The following is a 15,566-nucleotide window of genomic DNA, read 5'->3' on the forward strand; positions in this document are numbered from 1 at the left end:
TTCAGATATAGGGGTAAGGCAGAGGAGAGAAGCACTCCTTCCTTAATTGCAGACACCTCGAAAATCCTTTTACTATCTATCAGAACACTATTGATAGTTCTTTTAGTAAATGGAGAATTAAAAGCAGGGAGTTGAAGAGGTTCAATCCATTGATTACAGCTAATCCTCCTAACTTAAGCACTTTTTCTTTCATAAAATTTAAGGGAGTATAGAGTAGACTACCAATTTTTCTTTTCCCCTCCCTTAAAAAAGGTTGATTGTTGACCATGGGGTCTGAGAATTGACCTTTGAAAAAATTGAGTACTTGAACTTTATCGATCTCCATGCACTGAATAGCTTTGAGTTTTTTCCCTCCCGACACATTGACTACACTGCACTTTGCTTTACGTTTCTTACGGGAGTAACCCCTTTCTTGACGTTCTTGATGCCTTGACGTATTTCCTTTTACAGGAATATTTATTGGTTGGAGGTTCGACGAAGGCGCAATTTAATGGGAGGGATAGGGTTGAGTTTTCTTCTTGCCTAGAGAGGTCGTTTTCTGTGAGAATTTTCATCATCAATTGATATTTCAGGCTTTTTTCGTTTATTTAATCTAGAACACCCTCCCTTATTTGGCCTATCAGACGAACTTGATGAATCCGATTGGGAAGTTGAACTTTGAAAACAGGCAGCAAAAGGTATTTCATTACTCGGGGGGGTGAGCAGGTTAATTCGAGATGTTCTAAGGATCTCAATCCTTCGGAGACCTATAATTTTGTTGGTAAAACATGGGGATGGAGGATGACCAACCAGGAGGTTTTGGCGAGTTAGACAAACTTCTGCCATGCGACAACCAAATCTACGGTGCGCTTCCTCTAAGAATAATGGGTAATGAGCTGATTTATGTCCTATCAACACACATTTTTTACAGAACAAAAACACTCCCTCATAGCGGAAGTCAACCCATTTGAAATGGTCTTGCAAATACTCATAAAAATATCCTGGCACCAGTGGCTTATTCAAATCAACTTGGACTCCTGCTCGAATGAAATCTTTGGCCCTTCTCCATGTGATGCTTCATCAAAGCAAATTACCCTTCCAATTTTTTTCAAGGCCCTTTCTGCCACATGCACTCTATTTGATGTAAGGGGGATCCCTTCTACTCGAATCCACAGGGAACAGATGGAGAAATTAAAGCTTCTTAAGGCTGCACTCGGGAACCAACATTTGAAGACTAGAAGAGCCCCATGGAAGCAAGCATTCTTCATAGAGAGGAGATTATCACGATCATCGATATCCTTACAGTAGAAAAAGAATGTTTTCCCTAATTTTTCTACCCTTATTTCTTCATTCGTAAACCAGTATGAGTTTACCCAACTTTGGATTTCGGCTGCTGAAAAGTTTTTGTAGTCTTTGAACTGTCCTAAGACAGCCATGGGGTAGATGACATCCACCGGTTGCATGTCTCCAACCAACGAGGGTATTATTGGACCCATTTTTAAAATTCCGAAAGGGGGGTAATGGTTAAAATCCACGAAGTTATTAGACATGTATAATTTTGGGGGAGTGGATGCAGAAAGGGAAGTAGGGGGATTAGGCGGATCAAAGAGGGGATTTTGGAAAAGCTTTTTTGGAAGAGTGAGGGGAGCAGAGGGGGAGTTAAACAAGGGGTTCTTTCCAGTGGAGAAGAAGGCTCTAGAATATAGAGAGGGGGGGCTCTCAACTTAGAGAGAGAAAATCCTTTTAGTGAGCATGTATTTCTAGAATCTAGAGAGGGGGGGGGGGGGGTCTGTTTGGCAATGAACCTATAGTAGGTGATGCCTCATTAGATTACATTAATGAAATCTGATCTGTTGATCGCACGCATTAACTCTTTGTTTCAAACTATAGTAAAATTAATTGAAATTTGGTAGTTCTTTGCTTATTACTGCTAGTTGAATGAAACTCATTTATCATAGAACCCAACTGTTGTAACCTTAACCTAAATAAATAAATGGCTCTCTAGGAAACATATTGATCCATCAGTAGTGTCTACATAACAAAAGAGGTGAAAACTCTGACTTTTACTAAGAAAAGAATAAAAGTCCACCTTTTGCCTAAAAGAATATTCAGGCCCAAATCCCAAAAAACAGTTGCAAGAGATTAGCCGTTGATCATCATCCACTCATTGCCTACCACGTGTCATTTAATGCCCCAATACTATAAATAGCCCCTAAAAATCAGGAGAGAGGTAACTTTTTGTACAATGTGCTCATACTTTGTAGAAAATTTCTCTCACTTTCTCTCTCTATCTCTACTTTTCCTTTTCAATTCTGATACCTAATTTAAGCTTCGGAGGGGAAACCACCATCCAAACCTCCCGAACTGGTCCCTTATTTTGCGGGTTTTGAAATGGAGCTCAAGATCGGGTTATGAGATTCAGAGATCACTGCACAAGTCTCCATTGAAGAACAGTTTGAAGGATAGGAGTTTACTTGCCGGTCAAGTAGCCCATAACATTTGGCGCTGCTTATGGGGAGACGCATTGATGACTGATTGTCACTCGTTCAACATGGCAAGGAATCAAAGTTTTTATGTTCGAGTGGAAGATATTGTAGACGATGAGAGACCACCTCAAGGGAGGGATAAACCCTCTGTCTATTATCATTGATCCTAGGTAGAGCCGTAAACTTGTTGTTCAGGAAAATCCTCAATGTTCAGTGACTGTTGCCCATCTGAAAAACATCCGGAATGACTTTCAGACTAATAGCGCAGTAGTCGTCAAGGAACAGATCAGTTGCTCTTAGAGGGGGTTCGAAGGGTCGTCCAGGTCCAACCTGACCTGCTCGTCAGGAACCTTCTCGGAGGACAACCAAAAAACGACAGCCAGAAGGCAGTGAGCAGCGAAGGAAGATGGACTGGAATCTTGTGGGACCCATGAAGATTCTCGTGCAAATGGATATACGATGGAAACAATGCCCGTGAGTACTTAGAGAAAAAGAAAGCTGCTCCATTACAAAGGTTGGCCACAAGGTCTACACCTTATTTGAGAGATCCCCCTTTGAGGTTACCGTCCAGAACAGAAGGAAGAAGTATAGGCTCTTCTTTAATTCGTCCAAGACAGGAAAAAACTGTACTACAACAAATGGTTTATAGGCATTTATCCCCCGCAAACACCTCATATAATCCTGTGTTGAAGGAATACCGTAAGGAGTTCATACCCATTTATGGACAATTGGGAACCCTCTTAATCAATTGGCCAACTCCATTCTCGGCCATGATCATAGAAGCACCCCCCGCTTCCCAAAGGTTAAACTACCTCCCATAGAACAATTTGATGGAACAATTGATCCAGATGATCATCTTTATGTCTATAAGCATCACATGTACTCTAGGCAGTAGATGATGCTACTTTGTGCAAGAACATCCTGTCTACTCTTAAGGGCGTAGCTTAAAAGTGGTTTAATAACCTCCCCCCTAATTGAGTCAACAATTTCACTGAACTTACTTATTTTATTCACTAGTCATTTTGTAGGCAATCGACAAGAACAAAAGACAAACATGTATTTGGGCAAGGTCGCCCAAGGACCAAAAGAAATTCTTCGAAGTTTTGTTAAGAGGGTCAATCTAGAGACCTTGTAGATTCAAGATCTCTATGCTGGCGTGGCCTTCGACGCCTTAATAAGGGGGCTAAGGCCAGGAAGTTTTATGTTTGATCTTGTTAATAGTAAAATCACCACTCTTGCAGAGGCATGTGCAAAGGCAAAGCACCTTGAGTCCAAGAAGCCTAAAGAGGTAGCTTAACCAAATAAGAACAACCCTAAAAAAGTTGAGACTTGGGCTATAACCTCTACCACCACTTCGTCCATGCGAGGCAAGAGAAAAGAATTCAAATCTTCAGCTGATCCCATCGAATTTAGCAAATATCCATACTCCATTCTTATGGAGATGGATCAATACGAGCTAAAGGCTCCGGCTGAAATGAAGACCCCTTACAGGAATAGGGACTAGAGCAAGTACTGTCATTTTTATAAGGTATGTGGTCATGAGACCAACGAATGTCAAAACCTTAAGAGGGCATTGGAGGATTTATCTCGAAGAGGAAAAACGAATTCATACCCGCCCCAAGGGGGAAGGATGTTTCAGAGGAAGGATTATCATTAGAACAAGAAAAAAGAAAGTGAAAGCACTAACGAGGATATTGTACATGTCATCTCAAGAGGATTTGCAGCTGGAAGACCAACCAATATGGGGAACAACAACTACCTCAGGGAGCTCCTCCAAGTCTTATTAACTAATCAAACAAAGGCACAACACTTCCCGAAGGTGGTAGTCAGTGAGCAAGATCCAGGGAGGCTAAAACCCCTCATGATGACCCCTTGGTTGTGGAAATGAAGGTAGCAAACTTGAGAGTAAGAAGGTTTTGATTGACACCGGAAGCTTGACGGATATCATTAGTGCATATTGTTTTTCTAGATTGAAGTTTGATGAGAAGAACTTGCTGCCTGTCCACCACCCATTCATTGTGTTTGGGGGAGGAATTATCCACCCTATGGGGATAATTACTTTGACAGTCCAAGTAGGAGAGAATGAAGCCTCCTGGACTTTATTCATTAAGTTCCTGGTCATTCGTGACTTGACAGCTTACAAAGTCATTCTAGGACGTCCAACTCTAAACCATATTAAAGTTATGATAGTTACTCATCTAATGCTCATGAAATTTGAATGTGATGGTGGTCAGATTGGTACCTTGTATGGAGACCAATAGGCGAACAAAGAATGCTACCTAACGAAGAAACCAAATCATCATCTTAGAAATATAAAAAACGTACAAGACCCGACGAAGGTTGTTAGCGAAGGGAAAGCGGCTGAAAATGTGAAAGACCAAGTAGCCTCATTGAGGATGACCATAGAAAGTCCTTAGTCGTAGGTTGCTCCTTAAGGAAAACGTCCGGAAACCATCCTACCAAGAAAAGAAACCGTCAAGGAAGAGCTTCCCTCATCGGGAAAAGTGAGGGCCATCATGGGAATGACACTTGAACGATAAGAGCATATGGATTCCCCAGAAGACGTCTGTTTGGATGAAGCTCGTTCGAAAAGAAATTTGATGATTATATCTTCTCTTAGCCCTAAGTTAAGGGGCATTTCGATAGATTTACTGAAGGAGTTTCAAGATGTGTTTGCCTATAGTGTTGAAGAGATGCCTGGAATTGATCCAAACATAGTTGTCCACCAATTGAATGTTTTTCAGTTCGTCAGAAAAAAAAAAGACACTTGGTGCCAACCAGGAATCTAACGGTCAGCCAAGAAGTTCAGAAGTTGTTGGATTCTTGGTTCATCAGAGAGACTTAGATTGGATAGCGAATGCAGTCATGGTACCAAAGTCCAATATTGCGTGGAGGATGTGCGTAGACTACACTAATCTCAACAAGGCTTGTCCAAAGGACAATTTTACTTTGTCTAATTTAGATCGATTAGTGGATTCCACGGCTGGCCATGCTTTGTTATGCTTCATGGACGCTTATTTAGGATTTCATCAAATCCCTATGTGACCGGAAGACCAGGACAAGATGTCCTTTCTTATAGAGAAGGGTTGATGGTTGGCTGACGATGCCTTTTAGCCTAAGGAATATGCGGGCCACCTTCCAGAAATGATCAACACGATTTTCCAGCCACAATTGTAAAGGAACATGGAAGCATACATAAATGATATGATAGTAATTAAAGAGTTAGGAAGTAGAAGACCATGTTGGTGATTTTAGAGAAACTTTTGAAACTCTCATAAAGTACAAGCTAAAATTGAACATCAAAAAATGTGTTTTGGCCAACCCTAAAAGGATCCAAGCTATTCTAGACATGACGTCTCCGTCCAAGATCAAGGAAGTGCAGTGTTTGATGGGTTGCCTAGCTACCCTTGGATGTTTCTTATCTAAGTTGGGAGACAAGTGCCATCATTTTTTCGCTACAATTAAGAAGAAAGCCAAGTTTAAATGGACAACCCAAGATGTGTAAGCGCTTGAGTAAGTCAAGGACCATCTTCGTCAGTTACTTAGGTTGGTGAATCCAACCGAGGAGGAAAAAAAATTTGTATACTTAGTTGTGTTTCCTCATATCGTAAGTCATGTACTCAAGGACGTGGAAGGTAGATAAACACCGATTGAGAAGTTTGGGTCGGCACTGGTCATGTCTAGCAGGAAGTTGAGACCTTATATTCTGGCTAATAGTATACTAGTCTATACAGACCAATATGTGAAGCAAGTTTTATAAAATATGGAAGCTGCATGATGGATGTTGAAGTGGGTTATTGAGCTAAACATGTTTGACATAAATTTTGAGCCAAGGAAAAACATCAAAGGACAAGCCTTAACAGATTTCATAGTTGAGCTTATTCGGCTAACAATGGCGCCAACATTTGATCTGGCCGAAGGTAGGAAGCACTAGGAACTTATGGTAGATGAATAATTTGTCAATCTCCAGAAAGGAGATAAATTTGAATATGCACTAAGGATCCAGTTTTAGCGTCCAACAATGAACCTGAGTATGAGGCTCTTTTGGCCGGCATCACGATGTGCAAGGCGGCTGGGGTTATAGAGATTGAGGCCAAATTAGACTCTCTTTTATTGGTCAATCAAGTCAACAGAGATTATGAATTGAAAGAAGCATCAATGAGCAAATACATGCGTCTGATCAAGGATGAGATTGACCCATTAAAACGATTTGTTCTTGGCCATGTACCAAGGTGAGAAAATTATTAAGTTGATGCTCTCTCAAAATTGGCCAACTCGGCTAACTGTGATGTACTAAGGATAATATTCTTGGAAGTTAAGACAAAAAAGAGTCTTGAGTAAGAACATGTCATGTTCCTTAGCCGAGGGACAGTTTGGATGGAGCCCATTATAGAGCTCAAGAAGACAGGTCAACTACCAACGGACCCTGTAGAGGCCAAGTTTTTAAAGGCTAGAGACAAGTGGTTTGAGTTATGAGATGAAACTCTCTACAAGAAATCATTCAATCGTCCTCTTCTGAAGTGTGTCACCAGGGAAGATGGACTGGAAGTACTACAGGAACTCCATGAAGGAGCTTATGCATTTCATATTGGGGTAGAGCTTTGGGAGAAAAGGCTTTAAGGACGATATATTATTGACAAACATTATAAGAAGATGCTCGAGTATATGCAAAGAAGTGTGACAGCTGCCAAAAGCATTGGAACATGCATCAGAAGTCGTCCAACTACCTAACTCCCATTTTGTTCCCTCTTCCTTTTGCGAAATGGGGCATGGAAATTCTAGGTTCCTTTCTTGTGGCCGCTGGCCCAAAAAAAGTTTGTAATTGTGGCAGTGGACTATTTCACTAAATGGGTAGAAGCTGAGATAATACAGTGTATAATGACTAATGACGTCAAGATTTTCATTTGCAAGAACATTATATCCCGGTTGGGCATGCCAGAGTCCACTGTATTTGACAATGACCCACAATTTGAAACACCAAAGTTGAAGGATTGGTTGGAAGAAAGAGAGATCAAATCCCACTTTGCTGCAGTCGCCCACCCACAAGCCAATGGGAAAGTAGAATCCTACAACAAGATCCTCTCAGCTGCATAGAAAGGAAGCTAGACAACGCCAATGGCCATGAGTTGAAGAGCTACAACTAGTATTATGGTCCATCGTAACCACAACCAATAACTCTACAGGAGAGACAACCTTCATGCTTGTCTATGGAACTGAAGTTGTCTTACCCATTGAGATTAAAGAACCCACCATGAGAGATATGTTATACACAGAAGAAGCAAATCGGGTTGTCATGCGCACTGCCTTGGATGAAGTACCAAAGTTTAGGGGTAATGCGCTATTAAGAATGTAATTGTACAAGTTCGGAATGGCTCGTTACTTTAACAAGAGAGTTGCTAGACGCCCACTCAAAGTAGGGGACTTGGTTTTGAGGAAGATGGAAGTTGTTGGACGAGCTAAAGAGCTGGGAAAGTTGATGCCACATTGAGAGGGGCCTTACCTGATTGTCCAATAAGTGAGAAGCGAAACTTTTCGTCTCCAAGATATGGATGGACGTCCAATACAGTGCACTTCGAACTCAAACACTCTGAATAAGTATAACATCTGATCCAACCAATCGACAACAATACTAAGTAGTCTATAAACACAAATAAGTGTCACGGCACAAAAAAAGAGAAATAGAAATGTAAACATGTACCTTGATACTTAGCCAAGCAAAATTCATATAATACAATTTCTACTTTCTCTATATATCTTGTTTTTTTTACTAAAGTCATTCAGTTTGGGGAATTTTTACCATTAGTTAGTCTATGGTCTAAAAGCGATATAACAACGAGCAGCCAAGAACAAATAGAGGAATGACTCAATCCAACAAGGAATAAACATTCCCCTAACGCACATTACTCCCTCACGGAGACCGGCCAAAATGTAAATAAGCTTACATATCTAGCTAGGAAAATAATGATAATCTCTAATAAGAGAAACGACAAGGTCTCCTAAAAGGAAGTTGACCTGAAATAAGCATGCCTTAGTAAAGGCATCTTACTTTAAAAAGCAAGGTCATGCCAGTAGTAAAGTCCCTAGTATAGGCTAATACTACAAGATGAGTGTTGCTTCATCAAGGAAGTCGACCAAAACATGGTAAGCTCATAAATTTCAAAACACGAGGATTACAAATTCGTCCTAGATGAGTATTTTACGTCGGCTCGACCTGTGTTAGCCGTTCTACTTCTTGGTGCAAAGCTCGTCCGGAAATCCAGGATGAACTGAGCCCAAGGAGGGGGGAAGTAACCGAACCCTAGAACTTCTAGGATACTCTTCTAAGACGAGTTTGGAAGCCCACAGTCCAGAGAAAAGAACGTCCATAGATTAAGACGAGTCTCATTCGTACTTTGCTTAAATTGAGTAAAGTTCAAGGACCGTCCATCGTTCAAGACGTTTTCATTTGTAATTTTCTTACATTGAGTGAAGTCCAAAATTCGTCCATAGTTCAGGACGAGTTCCATTCGTACTTTGCTTAAATTGAGTAGAAAAGGAAGGTTGTCCACAATTTAGGACGAGTTTCATTGTACTTTGCTAAAATTGAGTAATGTCCCGAGGTCGTCAACAGTTCAGGACAAGGTTCTTTTGTACTTTTCTTAAATTGAGTAGAAATTAAAGTTCGTCCACATTTTAGGACGAGTTTCATTTTTACTTTTCTTGAATTAAGCAGAGTCCTCATGTCGTCCATAGTTCAGGATGAGGTTCATTTGTGGTTTACTTATATTAAGTCCTGAGATCGTCCACAGTTTAGGACAAGTTTCATTTGTACTTGGTGATAATTTAAAAGAAATTCGAGGATCATTCATATATTAGATTGAATCCCATTTAAAAGACAAAATTGTAGACAAAAAGTCATCCATTCAATAATCGTCCAAAAAGACTAGAAATGAATCTAGGGGGATGAGGATCCAAGTTACAAAAATGGCCATCATCCAAGATACATTAAAAATAAGGCTAAATCTGGGCACTCTATTTAGCAGGAGGAGTATCTTGACTGGAAGGCTTGTCCTCTGGGATTTCCTGGCCACCCTTAGGAGATTCTTCATCATTCTCTACCTCTTCGTCTAAAGAATCCAGGAAGACATGAGGCTCTTCAACTTTCACCATTGATGTTATGGTTTTATATAGAGTTTTAGGTGCATTTAGCTTGCATTTCTAGTTTATGTTAGAGCATTTAGGTGCAGATTTGCATGATTTACTCATGTTTTGCTCTACTACTCCTCGCTTGTGTCTTTCGATGATATTCAAGTTATTTTGATGTAAATTGATTATGTTATCTAAGATCAAGCATATTAATCATTAAGGACAAAGATAGCTTGCACAAGGATTACAATGCATCCGTTTGGGACAATTTTGAGTTAGAATGAAGCAAAGAGATAGTGAAAGAAGTGTAAAAACTAACACTTGTTCATTGTTTTCATCAAAACTTTTGATAGAAAATTGATAATCAAGAAATTCTAGTCGGGTTGGAAACTAGACTCATGCCAATGATAGGTCTCACGCCTCAAATAGACTTCTGGTTTAGCCCGATCTGGCCCGAGAACATATTCATCTGTTGCGTTTTAGAGTCGTAAACAAGAGGAAAAGACTCTCGCCCGACGGGATAGTGCTAGCTTGCCCGACCGGGCGGGCAGTCCATCAAAATTCCGAATTAAATAGGTTTTCGCCTGATGGTATCGGTCGAGTTGGATCGATCATATGGTTGACCCGACACACGTATTTTAATGATTTTTAGGCTAATTTTTGTATTAATTTTCTTTTATGTTTTAGTTTTATTATAAATACGAAAATTAGAACATTACTAAGACATCTTTTATTCATGTTTTGTTTTGGCCCTTGTTTTTCATAGTTTTCTCTATAGAGTAATTCAAGAACCATAGTTTATTGCTTTTTGCTTTTGATTCAAGATCAAACATTTCGATTATTCGCAAGTTCAAATTACTTCTTTAGTTTGGTAATCTTCTTTATTGCTTTCTCTATCATTGATTAGATTCATCTCTTAGTTATTTTCAACTGCTCAAAGTATGAATTATTATATTGATTTTGATATTATTTTCATAAACATGAGTGAGTAGTTTTTCTTTTCTAGGATTATGGGGATCTATGTATGCAATGACGAACTGATGGATTAGTCTAATTATTTTATATGTTAATTGTTTCCTGTGGTTGAGTCGTTCATGCTAGATTTATAAATTAGGCCTGATTTGTATTTCAACTATTGCAATACTGAATATGCTTCGAGATGAGAGATTTCGTATAGGCTTTCAATCATTAAGCATAGTGATCCTTGACCATGCGAGAGCGGCTAGGTGATCTTTGAGGGAGGTAATGTTTGAAAGAAATTACGTGTTCCCTAGATAAATTATTAGGTAGTCATCATTCGTCCCTGATTTTCCGAATAGTATGCATAGTGATCCATAATCCTTTTTTTTTAATTGAGTCATTCCCTCGTATTTACTTCTGTAATTCGCTTAGTTCAGTAAATAAACCATTTTCATCTTATTTAGTTAGTATAATATTAGACACTAGTAGAATAAATGCTACTTGTTGCGGTTAAAAAGTGCCCTATTGCTGCGGTTTGGGGCGCGCAACAATTAAGGGCGCAGCAATAGGTATTATTTATATTGCTGCGGTTTTAAACCTCAGCAATATATACCAATATTGCTGCGGTTTTTAGGCTAAACCGCAGCAATATTATAATTTTTTTATCTGTTTAACACGTAATATTGCTATGGTTTTTAGACCAAAACCGCAGCAATATGTCCCTCTACAGGTAAAAAATATTTTTTTTTTTTTTTTTTGCATTTGTCAATTAAATTTGAAATATTAAAACCAAACAATTAACCCATTCATTATCCATTAAATTCTCAGGCAAACTGAATATAAAATAACATGAATCTCATTAATATATTAATATACAAAAATGAAAAATTAATTACATGAATATTACAAAAGAATAATATGTAAAATGAAAAAACAATCTAAAAAAACGAAAAAAAAACTATCTAAAATGAAAAATGAAAAAGCAAAAAAAAAAAAATCTACAAGCTAAAAAACAACAAACAGATCTAAAAAGTAATCGGAAAAAAATGAAAAAAAACGAAAAGACAAGGAACATAATATATACAGACTAAAAAACGATCATTAATGATCGAATATATACAAAAAACGAAAAAAAAAAAACGAATATCTACAAAAAAATGAAAAAAAAACCGATCGAATATCTACAAAGAAACGAAAAAAAATCAACAAGGAAAAACAAACACAACCAGATCTAAAAAGTAACCGAAAAAAATGAAGAAAAGGAAAAAAAAAGATCGAATAATTCAGCAACCCATTTTTCCCACTTCCTCATCCTTATCCCTTTGTATGGTTTCTCTGCTCTCTCTCTCTTCTTCGTTGACCCTGCTTCCATGCCCCTTTTTTTTTAATAATTCACAATTTTTTCTGTTGAGGAGTTATGGGGGTTTTGAGTTTCGAAACCCACGAACGAACGCATATGACGAACGAAGAGCCGTCGGAAACGAACGAACGAAACGCACGAAAACGAACTCACGAACGATTGGATTTCTGTTGAGGAGAGGGAGATTTCTTACAAAACGAACAAACGAAAACGAACGAACCAAATATGACGAGGAAGAACGAAAAATGACGAACGACGGACGACAAAGAAGAGGAGAGAGGTCAGATCTGAATGTTGAAGCGGTTCAGAAACGGAGGAAATGAGAGAGAATGAGGAGAGAGAGTGAGGAGAGAGAGGGAGAGAGAGAGGAGAGAGAGTGAGGAGATAAGGTTTAGAAACGGCTGGAGGAGTTTTAAAGAAAGAAGAAATAATAAACCCTAATAGGGCCGCGTCTTTTTTTTTTTAAGAGCAGACAATATTGCTGCGGTTTTGGGCGGGAAATCGCAGCAATATATTTTTAAAATATTTTTTATTTTATTGCTGCGGTTTCCCGCCCAAAACCGCAGCAATATTAGTCCTTCCAGGCCCCACATTTTTTTCAAAATGTATCCGTTGAACAATATTGCTGCGGTTTTGGGCGGGAACCGCAACAATATTGTTATTTTCTATTTTTTCTTTTCTTTTTGCGTGTAATATTGCTGCGTATAGGTAGAACCGCATCAATATCACCGCAGCAAATAGCATTTATTCTACTAGTGAGAGTTAGGATACAATAATACAACTTTGTTGATGTGGATTCTATCCTGACTTCCTTGACTACTAGTTAGTGGACTTTGGGTTATTTTTAATTAGGTGATATTTCTTTAGCTTGCCAAATTTTGGTGTCGTTGTTGGGGAGACAGTTTCTTTTTATTTTATCTGAATTATAATATTACACTAACTTACTTTAAAGAACATATGTTCTTTGGAGCATCTCACGTTTACTTTAGTGTTTTTGGTGTATGAGCAGGATATTAAAATCCCCAAATCTCATTCCATTTGATCCAGAGATTGAAAAGTTTGCACGTAAACTCAGAAAGAAAATTATGAAAGTAAAGTTGTCTGTAGGGACACCCTCCCAAAAGATGCCTTCTCCACCATGCTCATCACAACAAGAATGACCCCTGTGAAGGCTCTCCTGAAAGTTCAGGCGTCACTCAAAGTGAGGAACCTCCTCGGGTCCGGGTAGCATCTGAAAGGCCTTTATGGCCCAGCTCTTGGACGTGTCAATGACTTCATTATGATTCTCCTTCGCATCATAGAAGGCCTTGGCTGCCTTTTCTTTGGGCACTTAGAAGGATCTTATCCATTCTAAGCAAAGTGGCAGCCAGAAGAGCAGTGTTTCTCTCTTTTTTCAGCTCGGCTGAGACAGTGTCCAAGGCCAGCTGCCATTGAATCTTTTCATTAAGCAGTTCATTAATTTTGGTAAGGTACTGCTTATTGCTAGAATCCAGTTTGACCGATTATTTCTCCCAGGCCTCTCGTTATTGACGATAAAGAGTCTCCGCCAGCCAAATGTCATGCATAGCCTTATTCATAATCATGCTAGCTTGGTGGACGAGGGTCTTGTTTTCCTTTCGAAGCTCCATCGCCCAATCCTCCGTAACAATGTTGCGAGAAAGAAGCTGAAAGGACGTAGACCAAACAAGTCAGTAGACGAGTTACACAAAAAACAAATAGATTATTCTAAGTACTAAAATAAAGATGGAAAGGCCAAGGTACATCGGCAGCAAGTTGAGAAATATAGCATACATGTCCAAATGATACACCCCTCAAGCCCTTTATGTAAGACTTAGGGTAGCATTTGAAAAGCTCGTGCTCAAGCTTCTCTTGTTCAGCCTTTGGCATTTTGACAAAGGCATTAGAAGACTCATCATCTGAGTCCACTAGCAGAGCAGCTGAAGATGAAGCAGATGCTTTGTTCTTATTCGAAAAGGGGGGGAGTCACTTCTCTTAATGGGGAAGACTACTGCAAGTTTGTTGGACGAACTCATTGAACGTCCACCAACCTGCAGTGTCTGAACTCTGTTGGGGTAGTACGACTCATCCAAAAATAGAGACACAGATCTTATAGATAATGACATTTGAGCCACCAATTGAGCAAGTGTCCCACAGAAGTTCGATCCATCCTTAGCAGCAATGTATGGCTGATCCATCATTACAATAGTCATGTCCGACTGGACATTTATCTGATCAATTGCATCCGACTGATCAGTAGGAAGATGAGGGGAGACAAGATTTTTCTCCCCAAGGCAGGAACATTGGTTGACGGATTAACCACTTTGAGAGGTTTTTCTCCGGCCCCCTGGCTGGCCAGCGTTGTCTTAGAAACAGACGGTCGTTCACTCTTCTTGTTTGTTGGGGCTAGAAGTGGCCATTAGGCTTGCCTAACCGGACCCAGCCCTGGATCGAACAAAAGAAGAACCAGCCCGACCCGAACAACGCAAAGGGCTATTCAGGATCGTTATAAAACTGTATAATGGACAGGGTTGGCGTGGGTCGAGTGTTGGAGGAGGAAAACCGTACAAGACCACCCTTAGAATCGAACCGTGCACCGTTTAGAATTGTGGGTTTGCTAGCGTGCAAATATGAACCTAAACGACCCTAGGGACCACTACTAACCCTCCCTTAAACTGCCATATACAGTCCCCCAATGAACCACCCAGTCAAGCCCATTGTTCAAATTGGCCTTTCAACTTGATCTGCCCATCTCATTGGCTTCCTGCATTCCTCTGTTCATGCATTTTTGAAGTTCAAAACTTCGAACAAAATGAAGGTGGCCATGGCCTACCATACAACTTGCCTAGGTGTTTAGGAAAGGAGAGGATAAGATTAAAAGAGAAAATAAAGTTGTTGTAGTACTGGACTACTGGTTGTCACCACCCTCCCAAATTAACAACATTAGCCAAAAAAATATATAGAGGGAGAGAGAAAGAAAAGTTAGCAAGTGGGACTTCGAAGTTGGAAGGAGTGATGGGCTGCAGGACTTGAGGCAAGTAGGCAACTATGGTATACATAAGTTGTTGCTATTTATTACAGTTGAAAATGACTAGTGAATTCATTTGCAGAATGCAGGCCTTTGCTTTAGCAGTCTATCTTGTATCATGTAGCTCTACTATTCATTTCAGGTTGCTCCTCAATTATATCTCTTAATGGATGAAATATCATCCACTTTTGCTATTCTATCTTGTAGGTTTCCTTTAGATTGCAGCTTTTGCTCCTCAATTATAATGCTGAATGGATGAATTATCATTCGCTCACCCCAATTCATCAATTATCAAGTCGGCACAAAGCTTGTAAAGTAGAGGGTCGTCCCAAAAGTACTTTTTAGCCTCATGCAGCAATTTCTTCCTCTGCTAGTAACTCATCTCTAGCGAAGTCTGTCCACTAACACAAAAGTTAGCAAAGTTTGCATACCACTGGGTGACTGAAGTGACTACTAGGAGCTTATCATCTAGGAAATGAGTCATCAATGGGTAGACCCTCTTCCATATCCTTATACTGCAACCTTTTTGGCTAGGAGGTATTTCAATGCATTTTCAACTCCCTTTTTATCTTTGTTCTCTAAGTCCAATTCTTGGAGTAGCAAAATCCTTCGAATGAGTTTAGGCTTTGCC

This window comes from Beta vulgaris, chromosome 1 (genome assembly GCF_026745355.1).
Source record: "Beta vulgaris subsp. vulgaris cultivar EL10 chromosome 1, EL10.2, whole genome shotgun sequence".
Lineage (NCBI taxonomy): Eukaryota > Viridiplantae > Streptophyta > Magnoliopsida > Caryophyllales > Amaranthaceae > Beta > Beta vulgaris.